Here is a 16,968-nt window from a genome sequence, read left to right as displayed (position 1 = left end):
ATCTGAGACTCTTTTTTTTTAATTTTTATTTTTTATTATAATTAATAAAAGGGTTACATGATATTTGCCAGATAGAAAGTGCATTAATTCACATACACTGATACCCTCTTATCTCCAATTAACCACTAGAAAAGCACAACTGGTGTTGTGGCTCCAGGAGTAGGGTGGTATCCTTGAGCTGAAGAGCTCAGACACAGTGCCCAGGCCCAGTATTCAAGCCCCATGACTGAAAAAGAAAATGTATGTGATGGGGCCGGGAGTTTGTCCAATGGTAGAGTGCTTGCCTAGCATGCATGTAAGACCCGGGTTCGATTCCTCGGTACCACATACATAGACAAAAGCCAGAAGTGGTGCTAAGACTCAAGTGGTAGAGCTCTAGCCTTGAGAAAGCCCAAGGACAGTGCTCTGGCCCTGAGCTCAGGCCCAGGACTGGCAAAAAAAAAAAAAAAGAAAATGTATGTGGTTAGATACTATATATTCAAATTGGCCAATGGTTATATGGTAGTTATACTTAATTCTTATAGTGTTGACAGTTTGCCACACTAATAATATACAAAGTAAAACTTTAATAATATAAGTCATTCTCAAAGAAATATGGATGCATGCCTAGGAAGGTACATGTCCTTTCCAATTTTTTTATTTTCATTGAGCTACTGAAAAATGTAGTGGGAGGGGTTTTTAGCTCAAGACAAGATAGAACTTTTACAGTTATTGGTAAAGAAAATGTATGGAATTGTACATGAAGAAAACAGACATAAAGAGAGATAACATTTTAGAACAACAATGATAAAGATAGGATCATAAATTGTTATAAACAGAAAAACTTAGAAAATGCCTGTGGACTTTATGGATGTCTGACCTTGTATTAGAAACTCACTAGCCTTTAGAGTGAAACATCCTTTCGTGAGACACAATTGTCTCTAGACCAAAAAAAAAACAAGCAAATGAGAATAAATTAAAGGATCTCTCACAAGCATTTAATTTATTATCAAAAAGTTATGTATCCTATAAGTTATTGATTAAAAAGTGTGAACATTTTACTTCACAAAACTAAAACTGATATTCAACAAAGAATAAAAATGGACTAGCTTTGAAGTACAATGATAGAAATTTAAGTGTGACAGTTATTCAGTAAGAAATGAATAGAATAGTTTCGAAATTACAGTATTAAAACACTCTGTAAAGAATGTCTACAAAAGCCAGGCACCATGGCAAAGATATGGAACCAACCCAGATGCCCCTCAGTTGATGAGTGGATCAACAAGATGTGGTATGTATACACAATGGAATTCTATGGTGCAGGCAGAAAGAACGACATTGCCCCATTTGTAAGGAAATGGAAAGACTTAGAAAAAAATCTTATTAAGTGAAGTAAGCCAGACTCAAAGGAACATAGTCTCAATGGTTTCCCTTATTTGTCATAATCAGTGGAAACCTTGGGCTCTCCTAGCAGAGATTTACAATAGAACAAACCTACATACAGAAGGCCATATAGTATTACGCTAAATGAAAGGATAAGACATGTGAAAGGGTATCAATATATGTGAATTAATGCACCTTCTATCTGGCAAATATCATGTAACCCTTTTATTAATTACAATAAAAAAAATTTAAAAAAAGAAACAAAAGCCATATAACGAGTGATTGTTGTCCTTAATGTACTATGTTATCGCTCATCTCTTTTGCTGTCCCTTGGTTATCTCATATTGTTACAGTTGTTTCACCTTGTTATCTGATTTACGGATGTATGCGTATTTGGTTATTTGAAATTGGATAGGGAAGGGGGGAAAACAAGATGAGGGATGGGGTCAGGGGAGGAAAATGGGGACCAAGGTATGAGAAAGGGTATTAATGTATGTGAAGTAATGCACCTTCTATCTGGTGAATATAAAGTAACCCTTCTATTAATTACAATAAAAATATATTGGAAAAAAAAAAGCCAGACACTGGGGGCTGTACTCCTAGCTACTCAGGAGGCTGTGATCTGAGGATTGTGGGTCAAAGACATCTTGGGCACAAAAGTCCGTGAGATTCTTATATCTGATTAACCACCAGAAAACCAGAATTGGTGCTGTGGCTCAAGTGGGAGAGTGGTAGCCTTGAGTTGAAGAAGGCTCAGGGTCAGTTCCCAGGCCCAGAGTTCAACCCCCATGACCAGCCAAAAAAACAGAAAAAAAAAAGAATATCTACAAAAATTAAGACTAGTCTCACTCCTGGGCATGTACCCAAACGTCCAGAAACAAGGCCATACCAAACATACCAGAACAGCTATGTTCATTACGTTATTCATCATAGGCAAGATATGGAACCAACCCTGATGCTCCACAGTAGAGGAAAGGATCATAAAGATGTGGTATTTTTACACCATGGAATTCTATGCTGCCATCAGAAAAAAATGGCATTGCATAATTTGTAAAGAAATAAAAGGACTTGGAAAAAAATCACATTACATGAAGTAAGCCAGGCCCAAAGAAACACACACTCCATGGGTTCCCTCATATGTAACAATTAGTACATGTCTAGGATTTTCCTAGTAGAGGATCATAATAGCTCAAAAACTATGTACATATGGCCATATAGGATGAGACTAAGCAAAATGAACTCTTTCCTTCAAGCCTATCAGCCATAGCCCATTCAGTATGAATTAACCCATGGATTAACCCATGTACAAGTTAGCGTCTTCATGATCTTATCACTTCTGAAAGGCTCAATAATACACCAGCTATGGACTAAGCTTTCAACTCATGAGCCTTTTGAACAGTACTTCATACATACACTGTAACAATCGTTCTACTCAAAATCCATCTCCCATTATTCTTCTCTAAGGAAAGCTGAGAGTCAGCCATGACTCAGAATGAAAACCCCCTGTCAGTTCTAGGAGGAAGTAATGGTTTCAGAAAGTTGCTGTTTCAGCAGAATGTTGGTTACAGGAGTGGGCTACAGGCATTCAATCAAGAAAGCTTAAGTATAACTCAAAGTCAGTATAAATTATTTGGGACTTTGGATTTTCATGTGTAAGTATGTAGGAATGACTCAAAAAGCTTGTTTGGTTTTAGTTAATTGGAGCTTAAATTGGAAAGTGATCCTGTGAAAAAATACACACGTTGACGAAGAACCAGAAAAATCTTTAAAAATGTTAAGACTGAAGAGTTCAGTAGAGACAGGAGGATGTAAAAGGATATGCCTATGTCTGTGTTTTGTATGTGTGTGTGTGGGGGGGGGCATTTGGTGCTGGAGCTTGAACTCAGGACATGGACATTGTGCCTGAGCTTTTGGGCTCAAAAATCTATTGTTCTGTCTTTTTGTTATTGTTGTTAGTTGGATTTTAAAGTGTCCTGGACTTTTCTTTCACGGATAGTTTCCAACCATGAAATCATCTCAGATATCAGCCTCCTGAATAGCTAGGATCATAGGCATGAGTTTTAGGTGCCCAGGGTTTTGTCTAATTTTTTTAACCAATGATATTGTGAATCTCAAAAGTGTAAGCTATTTCACAGATCCCTCAATTCAAATCGTTCTCAATCATGTTGGGAATTTAAATGAATACAAGATGTAATTCTTGCCAGGGCAGTGGCTCATGCCTGTAATCCTAGCTACTCAAGAGGCTCAGATCTGAGGATCAAGGTTCAAAGCCAGCCCGGGCACTAAAGGACCTGAGACTCTTATTTCCAATTAATCTCTAGAAAATGGGAAGTGGGGGTTGGCTCAAGGGTAGGGTGAAAGCCTTGATCTGAAGAGCTCGGGGACATTGCCCAGGCCAAGATCAATCCCTATGACCCACAAAAAAAGAAAAAAAAAAAGAAAGAAAAGATGTAATTCATAATCCTTATATTGACAATAGTTTTTAAATATGTGACTTGCAAGCTCTAAAAAAGAGTTTCTGAAAGGTGATGTGAAAGTTATTGAATAAGGCACCTTAAAATGAATTGTAGGAAGTAGCAATTGAAGAGAACATAGGAACAGCGAGATTGCTTCAGCTCAGAATTTCATCCATTTAGAGATGTGGACCCCATTGCAAGAAATCCAAACAATTCCTCAAATAGAGAGTAAATTAACAAAGGAACTAGCACCAAGAAGGCAGAGAGTAAATAGACAAAAGAAGTAAAATTGTACATATCATTGGGTCTTATTTGCTTATTTACTCAATTACTTATTAGCCTGATCACTTTAAATTATTTTTAGCTATACAAAGTTATTATTTAACAAAGCAGTTTGAGAACACATGCTTCTTGATCAATGTCACTCATCATCATTCTCACCCATCCCGTCCCTTCAGACCTCTCCCCTCATTTTCATTGATTTTGTAGGCTATACATGGAATCATCGACTGCATTCTCCTCTTCTCCTCATCCTTCATGTAACCCTCTCCCTTCAACTCCATACCACCCTTTTCAAGTACCTGCTTCTTGGTGTTTATGCTGTTGAACTTTGACTTTGCCTTTCCATAGAATCACATTATTTGAGTTCTCTACTGTATTTCAGTTCACATACTTGTATATACCTATATATCATTTAACATACTTATGAATTTATAAGCTAAACCTACCTTCCACATATATGGAAAAATACATAGACTTTGTCTCTCTGAGCCTGATTTATTTTACATAGCACAAATTTTTCCAGGCCTTTCCATTTTTTGACATATAATACAATATCATTCTTTCTAATAGTAAAATTCCATTGTGTTTGTGCATATATATATGTATATCATTTTCTTGATCCATTCATTGTTATTCCTCTATATTTCCTTTCTTCTCCATGAAACAAAAAGCTAGCAACACAGTCATTTCCATTGTCTTCTCCCTTTGCTTGCTGTCATAGGAGATGGCTTCCTGTGTAAAATCCATCTGAAAGAATCCATGATTTACTACCAAAGTAGAACAAAGCACTTCCTACTGTGGTATAAATGTGACTTCTGCTTATAGACTTTTATCAAAAGAAAGGACAAAATTGATAGTGTTCACTTGCTACATTATTTACCCTAGAAAAGTTATGGAAACAGCCCACATGCTTTTCAATGAATAAACAATGTTCTACTTAGCTATCTATATAATATGACAACAATGGAATTTAACTCATCTGTCAGGAATAAGGATATTATAACACTTGAAGAGAAATGGAAGAGTCTGAAAAAATGTTATGTAATTCACAGAAAGACAAAGGTCACACACTCTCTTCTGTGTAGAAATTTGGAGCGAAATTATAAACACATATGGAAACCAAGAACATTGATTAAAGCATGGTATATACAGGGAAGGATTACAATGGTGTAATTTCTTTAAACAATGAACATATAGCTTAAATAATGAATGCTAGGAAGCTGAGATATTTTGTCAGAGGGGAGTGGGCTCAAAGCCAGGGAAGCCTCCTGTGAAGCGGGGATTGTAGGAGTGAGTTAGTATTCTCATTGCTGGTTTTAGAAAGAGAATCTGTGCCATTAAATAATGTCTTCAAATTCTTTCCTTTATTAAAAGTTATCTAGAAAACAATAAGTGTATTGGCACTTTTGTCAGTTTCACTTAATTCCCACTAAATTTTCACTGCTGGTGCTTTCCTGACTTAGGCATCCATGAAAACTGTCAGAATCTTTTATGTGAGCTTTTCTAACAGTGAGAAAAACAAGTAAACAAACAAGCATATATCTTCTGATCTGTTGGCCCCTAAGCTAGTTTGTCTACTACGGGCTTGATATGAAATGAAATCCATGCCTGCTTTGTGAGTGTGAGAACAGATCCTTGTATAATGAGAAAATGTTTTTCATTGTGTACAGAACTAACTGCCAGCTCCACCTGGAATTTAAAACATATTAAATATGCATTAAGTCTGTCCAAATTTCTTTTTTATTTTAATTGCCCATTTCATGTATCTTTGGTTATAAAAAGTAACTATAATTGCTCTCTTCATTTTGTGTATATACTAATTAAAATTGCAACTGAAATTCAAATTTATATCACAAAACTTAGAAAGTAAATTGTCTTTCATTATTTTGGTACATCTCAGGTTCGCCTACCGGATTTTAATAACCAAGAGAAAAAAATATTGTATTTTTTATTTCTGCTCTGTGAAGAGCTCAGTATAATGCTTACCAAGTTTTAAATATATTACATTTATAATATGGATATATTTATAGTATAAATATATTAAATATTCTATCACTTATAGTATTCATATGTACATATCAATTATATACAATATGTATATATACAGTAATTTTACTTGTTAATAATTTACTTGTTAATAACCTTGTTATACCTTAAAATTTTAATTTTTGGATAGCTTTGGAATGCTATGACACAAAAAATGCTAAATGTATGGGAAATGTTGAAAAGAAAGTATCAATGGTATAGTATGTCTTAAACATTATTTTTTAAATACCATTGCTTAGGTTTTGTAGAAAAGGTAATGGAATTTTTCTATTCCACAAAATATACCTTATGAAATATTGCTGAAAAAACCTAAATTATGGTATTTAAAATCTCATTTCAGAATGAAATTATACACAAGTTCTTTTCTATAGTTATGAATCAAGTGCTTACCAATTTGATGTGAATAATATGATGCTTCTACATGCTTGGGTTTTTTTTAAGTCAAATATTGAATACAGATAAAGTGTTTAGGATTTTTTTTTTTTTGCCAGTCCTGGACTTGAGCTCAGGGCCTGAGCACTGTCCTTGGACTTTCTCAAGGCTAGAGCTCTACCACTTGAGCCTCAGCACCACTTCCAGCTTTTTTGTATGTATGTGGTACCAAGGAATCGAACCCGGGTCTTCGTGCATGCTAGGCAAGCACTTTAACCACTAGGCCAAACTCCCGGCCCAGTGTTTAGGATCTTAAAATGATAGATAATTTATGATTGTGTGGCTGGATGGTCATGCCTTTATTGGAATAATGATACTCTATAAAATCACAACATAAAAGAAGAAAAAAAAACCTTGGAAGATTTTGGATATTTTTTGGAGTAAAACTTTTATGATTGCTGCTTTCTCTTAGAGGGTGCAAGAAAATGGATCGAAGAGATTGAGTATGAAGTTGGAAACTTTGTTGTCTCTAGGTTAGGCAATAAAAGGACTTCTACTAAGAATGAAGATTAGCCAGCTAGTAGATATTGATTGTTTCCACAGTTTCTAATTCTGGTTTTAAGGCCTTTGTGTCTTTCAGTTTGTCTTTATCTGGTCCAGATGTTTTCCTTCTTCTTAATTTGTTCTTGGACCTCCCTCAATTACAGAGAGGTCAGTGGATAACAGACAACCTAGGCAAATTAGTATGGAGTCCTTATAGTTTCCTAGGAAACTTTTCTTGTCCTTTGATTGTAGGGAAAACTACTCTGTGAATGTTTTAAATGGTGACTAGAAGTCTATTTTCTCTATGTCTAAAGACTGAAAGAACATTTACCACAGTCTCTTAAAATTTCATTAAGAGTTTGATATGAAGGGGTTAGTGGAATGGCCTTAGTAACATTCCACCAGAGCTAAGTATGAATATTTTGGATAACAATGATGAATTTAACAGGAGCATAACTAATTTGCACCTTCTCATAGTAGGGTCAAGTTGAATACTAAGTGATCTTCCACTGTAAGAAAGAAAAGATTATTAAAATGGAGTCAGAATTTTCAAACACATTTTCAAAGTTAGCAATATTCATGTCACAACTTCTTCATTTTAATAGAAAATAAGTAGCAATAATTATAGTTACTATGCTTTAAAGATTCTGAGGAATAAAACAATATATTCTTCATAGTTTATTCAGCTTTTGAGGAAAAAAACTATAATTTAATGGGCAAATTATTTTTAGTGTTACACTTACATTTGAATACCATATAAAATAGTATTTATTGAAACGAATTCCAGGAAATGTAAACAAGAAATTTTATTTTCATTGTTGCTGTTTTTCTTTTCTTTTCTTTTTTTTTATTCATTTATCTGTCTTTGGGAGGGTAAGGAGGCCACAGAAATGGAGGGACAAAGGGTGAACAAATACAGAAGTAATACTCAGTAGTGTATTGCTTGTGGGTGTGTTTGGGGTGGAAAAATTGGGAGAGAGCAAGGGAAGGGGTAGTATTGCTAAAATAAGAAATGCATCCTTCATCTGATTATGTAATTGTGATTCTTTTGCATATCACCTATACAATAACAATAAAGTACATTAAAATATTCTAATTATATGAAAACATAAACTACATATATTATGTATCAATAAGTAATGTTTTTCTGAAAACATATACATGTACAAACATGCAACATACAAACCATAAAAATTAACTAATTCAACTTGAATAGTTTATGGCTGTGGGGATTGGAAAAGTTTAAGTGATGGAGGATCATTCTCAATTTTTTTTGCCAGTCCTGGGGCTTGAACTCAGAGCATGTGCACTGTTCTTGGACACATTTTACTCAAGGCTAGCACTCTGCCACTTGAGCCACAGCACCACTTTTGGCTTTTTCAGTATATGTGGTACTGAGGAATCAAACCTAGGGCTTCATAAATGCTAGGCAAACAATCTACCACTAAGCCACATGCCTAGGCCCTCAACTTCTTTTTTACTGTATTTTATTGTCGGGGTGATAGATAGAGGGGTTACAGTTACATTCATCAGGTAGTGGGTACATTACTTCTTGAACATTGATATCCCTTTCCATGTTTTTCTCCCACTTTTCCTCCTCCATCCCCTCCCAATCATTTTGTTTTTCACCTTCTGTTTCCTATTTCAAATAAACAAATAAGCATATTATACACATATATATAATATACTAGGTATGAATTTAGATACAGTAACAATTATTTTTCCCCTTATGGTTTATCTCATTCTCAAATTTAGAATCATTCAACATTGGAAAACAAACAGTTGAGAAGTAATTCAAATATCGCTTAATGAATCAGTGCTATACTGAAGAGAAACTTCTACTCGGCAATACATCTATAAAAATTGATGGCAAAATTAAGATTCAATAAGATCTCAATAGTTTTGCAAACTCACAAGTTTTAATTAAGGATAAATGTAGACTTGTATTTCATTTTGACATAAATTTTATCATTTTCCCACTCAGAGAACATATTTAACTTCAAATCATTTGAAAACTGCATTAAAAATTTTGTAGATGAGATAAAATGGTAATAATGAGATGCACTACTGAAATAAACTAATTTATTCCTAGATGTTTCATTTAAGCAAACATTTCTCCAACATTGTTTTTAAGGATCTGCCATACGCTGTGTTTCAAAATCAGTAAAAAAAATTAAATCATAAAAAGTATGCCACTGAAGAGAGCCAGCAAAGTAAAAAGGATGGTGTTTGCTAAAATTAAGTGAATAGAACTAAGCAAATCCAGAAAAAGTTATATTCACAAGATTTATATAATCATACCATGGGTTCCTTAGGTTGTCTTTATACTAGATCTAGTATATTGTGTAAGGAGAGCCTAATGGGTTAGTATTCATACCAAAATAGGCAACTCAGATGATATCTGATATTTATATCTAAGAACATATTCTTTAAGATGGGTGTAGCAGCTTCAGATTCTAATCCTTGCTAGTTGGTCACCATATATTGGGATGATCACAAGACAAAGCCAGCCCAGGAAAAAATTCAAAAGACACTCATCTTGACAAAACACAAGATGTATGTGTTTTTCATTCCAGATTAAGCAGGAAGTGTAAATGGGAGCTCAGTGTCCAAGAAAGCCTGGAAAAAAGACAGAATCAAGTCTCAGAACTGCCTAACTAGCACAAGGTCTGAGTTCAAAAGTCAATATTAACCTTGAAGAGAAAAGATAAAGAAGAAAGGTGAGGGAGAAACAAACAACCAAACTATAGGCTTTTGTTATTGTTGTTTTTTGTTTGTATTTTTGCTAGACCTGGGGCCGAGGCACTATTCCTGAGCTTTTTTTTTTTCCTCAATGAGTCATGAGATATTCAAAAAAGAATAAGGTGTATTAATGATCAAAAATGAAATGAGTGCACTCATTGTTCAGCAAATATAAATTAACAGAATTAGTTTCTTCATAATGAATTGAAATTTGTTTATTTACTATGAAATAATCCCAATTACTTCATGTAATATAATGAAAATGTATTTACAGGGTTGGGGGAGGGAAATGGGAACAATAACATAAGAAGGGGTATCAATGTGTGTGAAGTAATTCACTTTATATCTGGCGAATATAACTGTAACCCTTCTATTAATTACAATAATAAAACAAATTTTAAAAAGAAAATGTATTTCACAAAATAAATCATGCGACTATTCATATCATACAGTATATTTAAAAGCCTTGCACAAAACCCTTTTTTAAAAAAATCACAATTACTTATGTGTAGTCATACCTAGTAACTATATATGATTAAATAATTTTATTCATAACACATATGGGACATTTTAAAAATAAGTTGCTGAAAATTTCTAAGCAATATCCATGTAATATACATACCTAGAGTTTATAATTTTTGGTTATAGTTATTTCATGTTAATTTTGTATGTACTAATTTCAGGCACTTTAAAGATATTTAAGAATATTTGCAGGACACAGACTAATCTGTAATTGGGAATCCACTTTCCTTATCTTCTATTTCATTATGATACCTCGGTATCTTAAGATATAAAAAAAGTCTCTAATCTCTGCCATGTACAACACATCAGACAACCAAAACTCTTGAATCAATAAGCTTAACTACGCATATAGTTCTGAGTCAGTAGTTTCTTGTTTGATGGAATTCAATTAGATTGAGTGAATTGTCATTTACTTGATAAACTGTGAGGACATGTTCTATTTTCTTATAAATGTGATTATAATCCACATCAGATGTCATTCAAAAGATTTCATTGTCAATGAATGACCATAAACAAAGAAAAGAAATTCCCATAAATATGCCTGTATTAAATTTTAAAATGACAATATTTTATTTTATTCATTTTATTTAGTGTAAGCAAACAAAACAATTCATAAGGGAAAGACAGAAGCAGAGGAAAGTAATGTGAATAGTAAGTGGAGTACATGAAAACAAAATATCACATAATCAAGGAAGATGAAAAAACAGGTAAGTAAAACAGTTATTAGACTGTACATTTGAGCAACACACACACCCACACATACATACAGATACATATAGATATATTTACATTATTTGAAAAACATCATCAAAATTGAAACCCAAAACCTAGCGATCATTAATTTCTAAAAACATTTTTTATGATATTGAGTATTCATTATATCAGCATTTCTGTCTTGAATAATTTGAAAACCCTACTGAGGTATCCTTTAGCTTTCATGTGGCAAGAAAGCATAATTTACATGTTAACATCTTGTCTCTACTTTTCTCAATTTGTCATGAAAATCAATCCTGAACAATTATCAATAATTAATGATATTTAGTGTTCATATAATCAAGTTAGAAGGTATGTATGTCAATATTTTGGCTAAAATTAAAAGGTATCACTTAAATATACATCATTCAAAACATGGGTTTTAAAGGACTATTTTTCAGAAACTTTATTTGCCTTGTAATCATCTAGATAATGTAAAAATACATGTTCCCCTAAGTTTTGGAGGTAGCTTTAGTGCTAGATTTTGTCAGGAATTTTTGTTTTCCTAGAAGAGATAACAAACTAATCAAAGCATGAGTTTCTAGAAAGATTTCATTTTTTAGTACCGCAAGCAACTCACAGAAATAAATGATAGTGCATACAACTCAATAACATCTTCTGGGGGTCAGAAGAATTAGAAAGTTACCAGAAAGGCATATTGACGAAGAGAAGGTTTGGGAAGATGTTGGTGAGAATGATGAAAGAGATGAAGTTGTCAACATGTATTCATTGTACTTATAAACAGACATGTTGAATTCAAACTCCTCGGTATGACTACACAAAAGTAATTGTGATTTTTTTTGAAGTTGTTATGCACAGGCTCTTAAAGTTACTATAAGATATGAGTAGTCATGTGTTCTCTTTATTTTTTGAAAAAAATTAGTAAAGTGAATGGAAAAATAACAGTTTTTGTCAAGATTCTAGTTCATAATGGGTTTTGTGGCATGAAACTTTCAGATCAAGCTGAAGAAAAGGTATTTTTTTGTCTCCCTAGAAGCATTTTAGGTACATCAAATACATGAGATATGTGAAATGTTAAAAGTCTTGATTTTCATTCCTAGAAAAAGATAATGCCTTTTCCTTACCAATGGGAATCATTCTTTCTGATGGAAATACAAAATTTCATTGTGTGTGTATAATATATCTATATCTATGTATCATAGTTTCCTGTTCCATTCATCTACTCAGGGGCACATGGTTGTTCCATAACTTAGCTATGGAAAATGTAAGGAAATGGAAATATGTGGAAAACATAATATTAAGTGAAATAAACCAGACCCAAAGAAACATAGGCTCCATAGTTTCCCCAATGTGTAATAATTAGTTTAGGTCTAGAATCATCCTAGCAGAGGATCACAATAGCTCAATACATCCGTACATATAACTACATAAAATGATGCAAATCAAAATGAACAGCAAGTTATGGAAATGAGATTATTTTTAAAAATTAATGTATTTTGTGAAGTTATTTCTTTTTTTCTCTTATTCTATTGTCCCTGTTTTTTTTTTTTTTTTTTTTGGTACTCAGTGCTTTTTATATATGTTTATCTGATTTGGGGAGAGGAAGGGGAAAAACAAAATGGTGAGACAAAGGACAAAAGGTGAACCAATGCAACAGTGACACTCACAAGACACTATGTTGGATATGATCTCATAACTTAGAGGGAGAGTAGTCCGGGAGGAGAGTGAAAAAATGAGGGAGGGGGTAGCACAGTTCAGCAACAAATGTTCTCCTTACAGTACTGATGCCACTGTAACGCCTCTGTACATTACCTTTACAATAAAATAAAATATTGCTTTTAAAATAGTAAAACCAAAAAGAAAAAAATAAGAAAAACACAATTCATGTAGCTCTGAGTGTTTCATAAAGATTTCATCAGCTTCATGAAGGCACAAACTTTATATGCATTGTATTCCTTATGATAAGTATGTTCACGCTCTTGATAAAGAAAAATAAAGAACAGACATGGTTGCTCACTCCTGTAATCCTAATTACTCAGGAGGCTGAGATCTGAGGATCAAGGTTCAAAGCCAGCCGGGCACAAAAGGATCTGAGACTCTTATCTCCAATTAACCTCTAGAAAACAGGAAATGAGGCTTAGCTTAAGGATAGGGTGGCAGCGTTGAGCTGAAGAGTTCAGGGACAATGCCCAAGCAGAGTTCAAGGCCCATGATTCACCAAAAAAAAGAAAAAAGTAAAAAGAAAAAGAAAGAGCACATTAGTACTAGTTTTGGAATTAGTCTTATAACATAATTGGAAGAAAAAGACAATGAGAAACATATTAACAAGTATTTGTGTTACAGCACTTTATTTCTCTAGTACTGAAAATCTGTGTCTAAACCAGAAATACCAGGAAACCTAGCGAACTATGAAGATATGACAATGGACAATATTATAGGTCACAAACACTCAAGCATTCAGATTGTATTGTCAAGCCTGCCTTCCCAAAGTGTGCGCTGAATATCAGAATTGATCCAGGTTCTGATTTACTATTTTTAGATATATCAAAGGTTTGAATCAGTCCTCAAGTATCTCAGTTGCAAGAATATTATCCAGGTTTCTTGTGTTTTCATTGGAGACATCTACATGTCTAGATGGACTTAAGTTAATGTGCGACTGCTGTTGTCAGCAGGGGCTTAGTAAAAGAAGAATAGGCATTCAGGTGAGAGAGAACAGGTGTCTCAAAAGGGTTCTTTTGAGAGAAGGTGGATATAGAGTGCAGTGGCTTTGATGGTTTTACTATTTTGTATTAGATGATTTGGTCTAAAAAGCAAATGAAAATACAAAAGCAAGCACAAAATAACTCAGTGTGAATTAAACTAAAAGAGAATTAGGTGAGATAAGAGGAAGAGGAAAAGAAACACTGAGAAGGGAGGAAAATGAGGGATAAGGATAGGGAAAAAGAGCAGACAGAAAAGAAACAGGCAACAGGCATTTTCTTAATATCCTACTACTATGGTAATCAGTATTTTCTTGTGAAAGGCCAGACTTTCATAGTTAAAATAGAAAAGATTTCTCAGTAATCTAAATTAGAAATAGTGGCACCATACATAGATCTGATGACTACAAATAAATTTTAGTTAGCCATTCTAGAATTCAAAGAAATTTTTTCCGCAATGCTATTTTTTAACATGGCCCCAGTCTCTTTTAATAATTTATTATATTAATTGTTCATAATGAAACTCAACTTGGCACTGAAAACTATTGCAGTATATTCTTCAACCAACTACCAAACCATTTGTCTTGTTTATACCATTACATATTTTCTAATAAAAATGTATTAGTTAAGATCTTATTATGTAGAAACACATCAAGAGAAGACAAGAGTTCTGAAAGGATCAAAAGTATCTTAGAGATACAGGAATCTATAATTTTTTTTTCCATTTTAATAGTTACTTTCCTGACTTTTACTAAACTTTAATTATAACAGAGTTAGATATTCCTCGAGGCTCACCAATGCTATTTGGATAAAAAAAAATATTAAAAACAGTTCTAAAATGTCACTTGCTTCCAAACTTCAATCCGTTTGCTTGGAGTAAACAGAGATAGCCAATTTCATAATACTTACTACAATAACTTTTTGCAAATATAATTTTATTGCTAATTTTGATGAGATTGACTTTCTTTTTTATGACACATTATTCTGCTTTGAATAAAAGCTTACTTTTTCTTATCAATTATATTTTTGTTAAAATAAATTTATAAGATTAATGGACATTTAGATAAACTCTAAATATGCTAACACAGTTTCCAAATATGATAGATTTCAAGTTCAATGATAATTTCATTGCTAATGCAAAATGTGAAAGGCAGGTAAGATTGTAGATTCATCATCCTCAAAGCAATATACAGGTAAAGAAAAAATAAAATTTAACCTGAGAAGCACAAATAAAAGTTTTGAAATGCACTTTGTGATTTTTGAGAAAATCATTTTAATTCTCAAATAATTTACTTCTCATTCTTATTAAGAAAGAATAGTACCTTAATGTACCCACAGGCAATAATTACCTTTAATCTTCATATTTGTTATTATTACCTACTTCATGAATTATATGGAAATGTATCTCTTTGGCGCCCATTTGAGGGCTTATTTCCAATCTACTTCTTAACATAATCTGTCTCTTACAAAGCATCTTTCATTTCCTACCTGTGCTATGTATAAGTCTCATTTCCAAGTACTCCATTAACCTTGATCCCTTCTAATCTGTCACCAGGCACACTTCCAGGAAGTTCTTTTGCTATACACTTCTTAAATGTCTAATGTGACACGTAAATCACATTTTATAGTGTCTAAGCAAAATCTCCTCTTTGTGTATATGAAATTAATTTTCAAGGGAGCCAATGAAACTGGATAACTCAACTTTATAAATATTTATATAGTATTATTTGCTCACTTATCTGTATCTGTTAACTAGAGCATTGCTGAATTAACTATTCTTTCATGCTGTATTTACTCCTCAGTTTTCACATAATCATATTTGAAAGAGAAGCAAGTGACTGAAGGGTCTATCTGTAATCACATGCAATTTTTTTTTTATTTTCACAATTCCTCTGTAAATGTGACTTCATTTCCCAGATAAAAGTAAGTCTGGAGTTATGTTTTGATTTTGTTTTTAATAAGTCATCATAACAACCACATTTCTTCATTGCTATTGTTTAATTGTTCCTAAGTTCATATTGAAATTTAGTTTGACATGGGTTCCAATAAACATATTCAGTGTCCACTATGATTCAGATTGTTTGTTTTGCATACATGCAACCTCATGTGTTCTAGGGTAATTCACATAATGTTACCATTTTTCAGATGAAGGAACTTTACTAACTGAGGAAATTTGCAGTGTTGACACAGCATCCCAATGTAAGGACTCTCTAATCTGAGCACAGTAGATATCCTACTAGATAATTAATCTATTGTGTTATGGTGGACTGAAATTATTTGAAGAATTCACAGAACTTATTGTGAAATACTCAAATTAATTAACAATAGTGAATAGTGAATGAGATTATGGCTGCACTATTGTATTACAGGTCTGCTGATAAATGCATATCATATGTAAATACAGTGTTAGGTAGATGATGATTAATAAATATTTCAATGAACAATACTTAAGGACTAAATGGAAATAGCTTAATAAACTGTTTAATGAAGAGATATTTAATGATGGCATATATGTTATTTAAAAATTATTACCATGTCAAATCATGTACATAAAGTTTCTATAGGGGCAGATTGAACAGATAGCAATAATTCAGTGAACTAAGAAAGTAATAATTAATACACAAAAAAGAAGCCGCTAGATTCATCTTCAGATATTATCATTGTTGATAGTGTAGAAAACACCTTTTCAAACATGAAAACACATAACAAGGTAATATAAGTAATCTCTAAGGTTTAAGTTCTTACGCTGAATACTGCTAAATGATTGCAAGTAAACCTCATTCTCTCTTCTTAGAAGGATAGATTCTGATTTTTGCTAATTGAGAAAAAAGAATTTTCCTTCCATCTCTATTGGTTATTATTCCAAATATTTGTACTTATTTAGGTATCAAACTTTCTTGAGTTTTTCTTGGAAAATCTTCACAGTATGATTAAATTACATTTCGTTTCTGTTTGTATTCATCAAGTAACAAGGCCCAGATTGATACTTGTATACTGTCAACATCCCTGCATTTAATGGACACAGGCAATAAACTTTCCACATAAATATGTGTAATTATCATTTTTCTTTGTCTCTGCAACTGGAGCAGCCCTGGCTTCAAATTATAAATTAACAACATCTGTTCTAGAATAATCTCTGTTGTATTCCAATGAGAATTCACAGGTTGACCACAAATTTTTAGCACACCCATTCCTAGAAGTTATTGAACTTAGTTTCTGCAAAATGTTCA

The sequence above is a fragment of the Megascapheus bottae genome, chromosome 11 (genome assembly GCF_031878675.1).
Source record: "Megascapheus bottae isolate mThoBot1 chromosome 11, mThoBot2.hap1, whole genome shotgun sequence".
NCBI classification, from domain to species: Eukaryota; Metazoa; Chordata; class Mammalia; order Rodentia; family Geomyidae; genus Megascapheus; species Megascapheus bottae.
Note: the sequence above shows the minus strand (reverse complement) of the source record.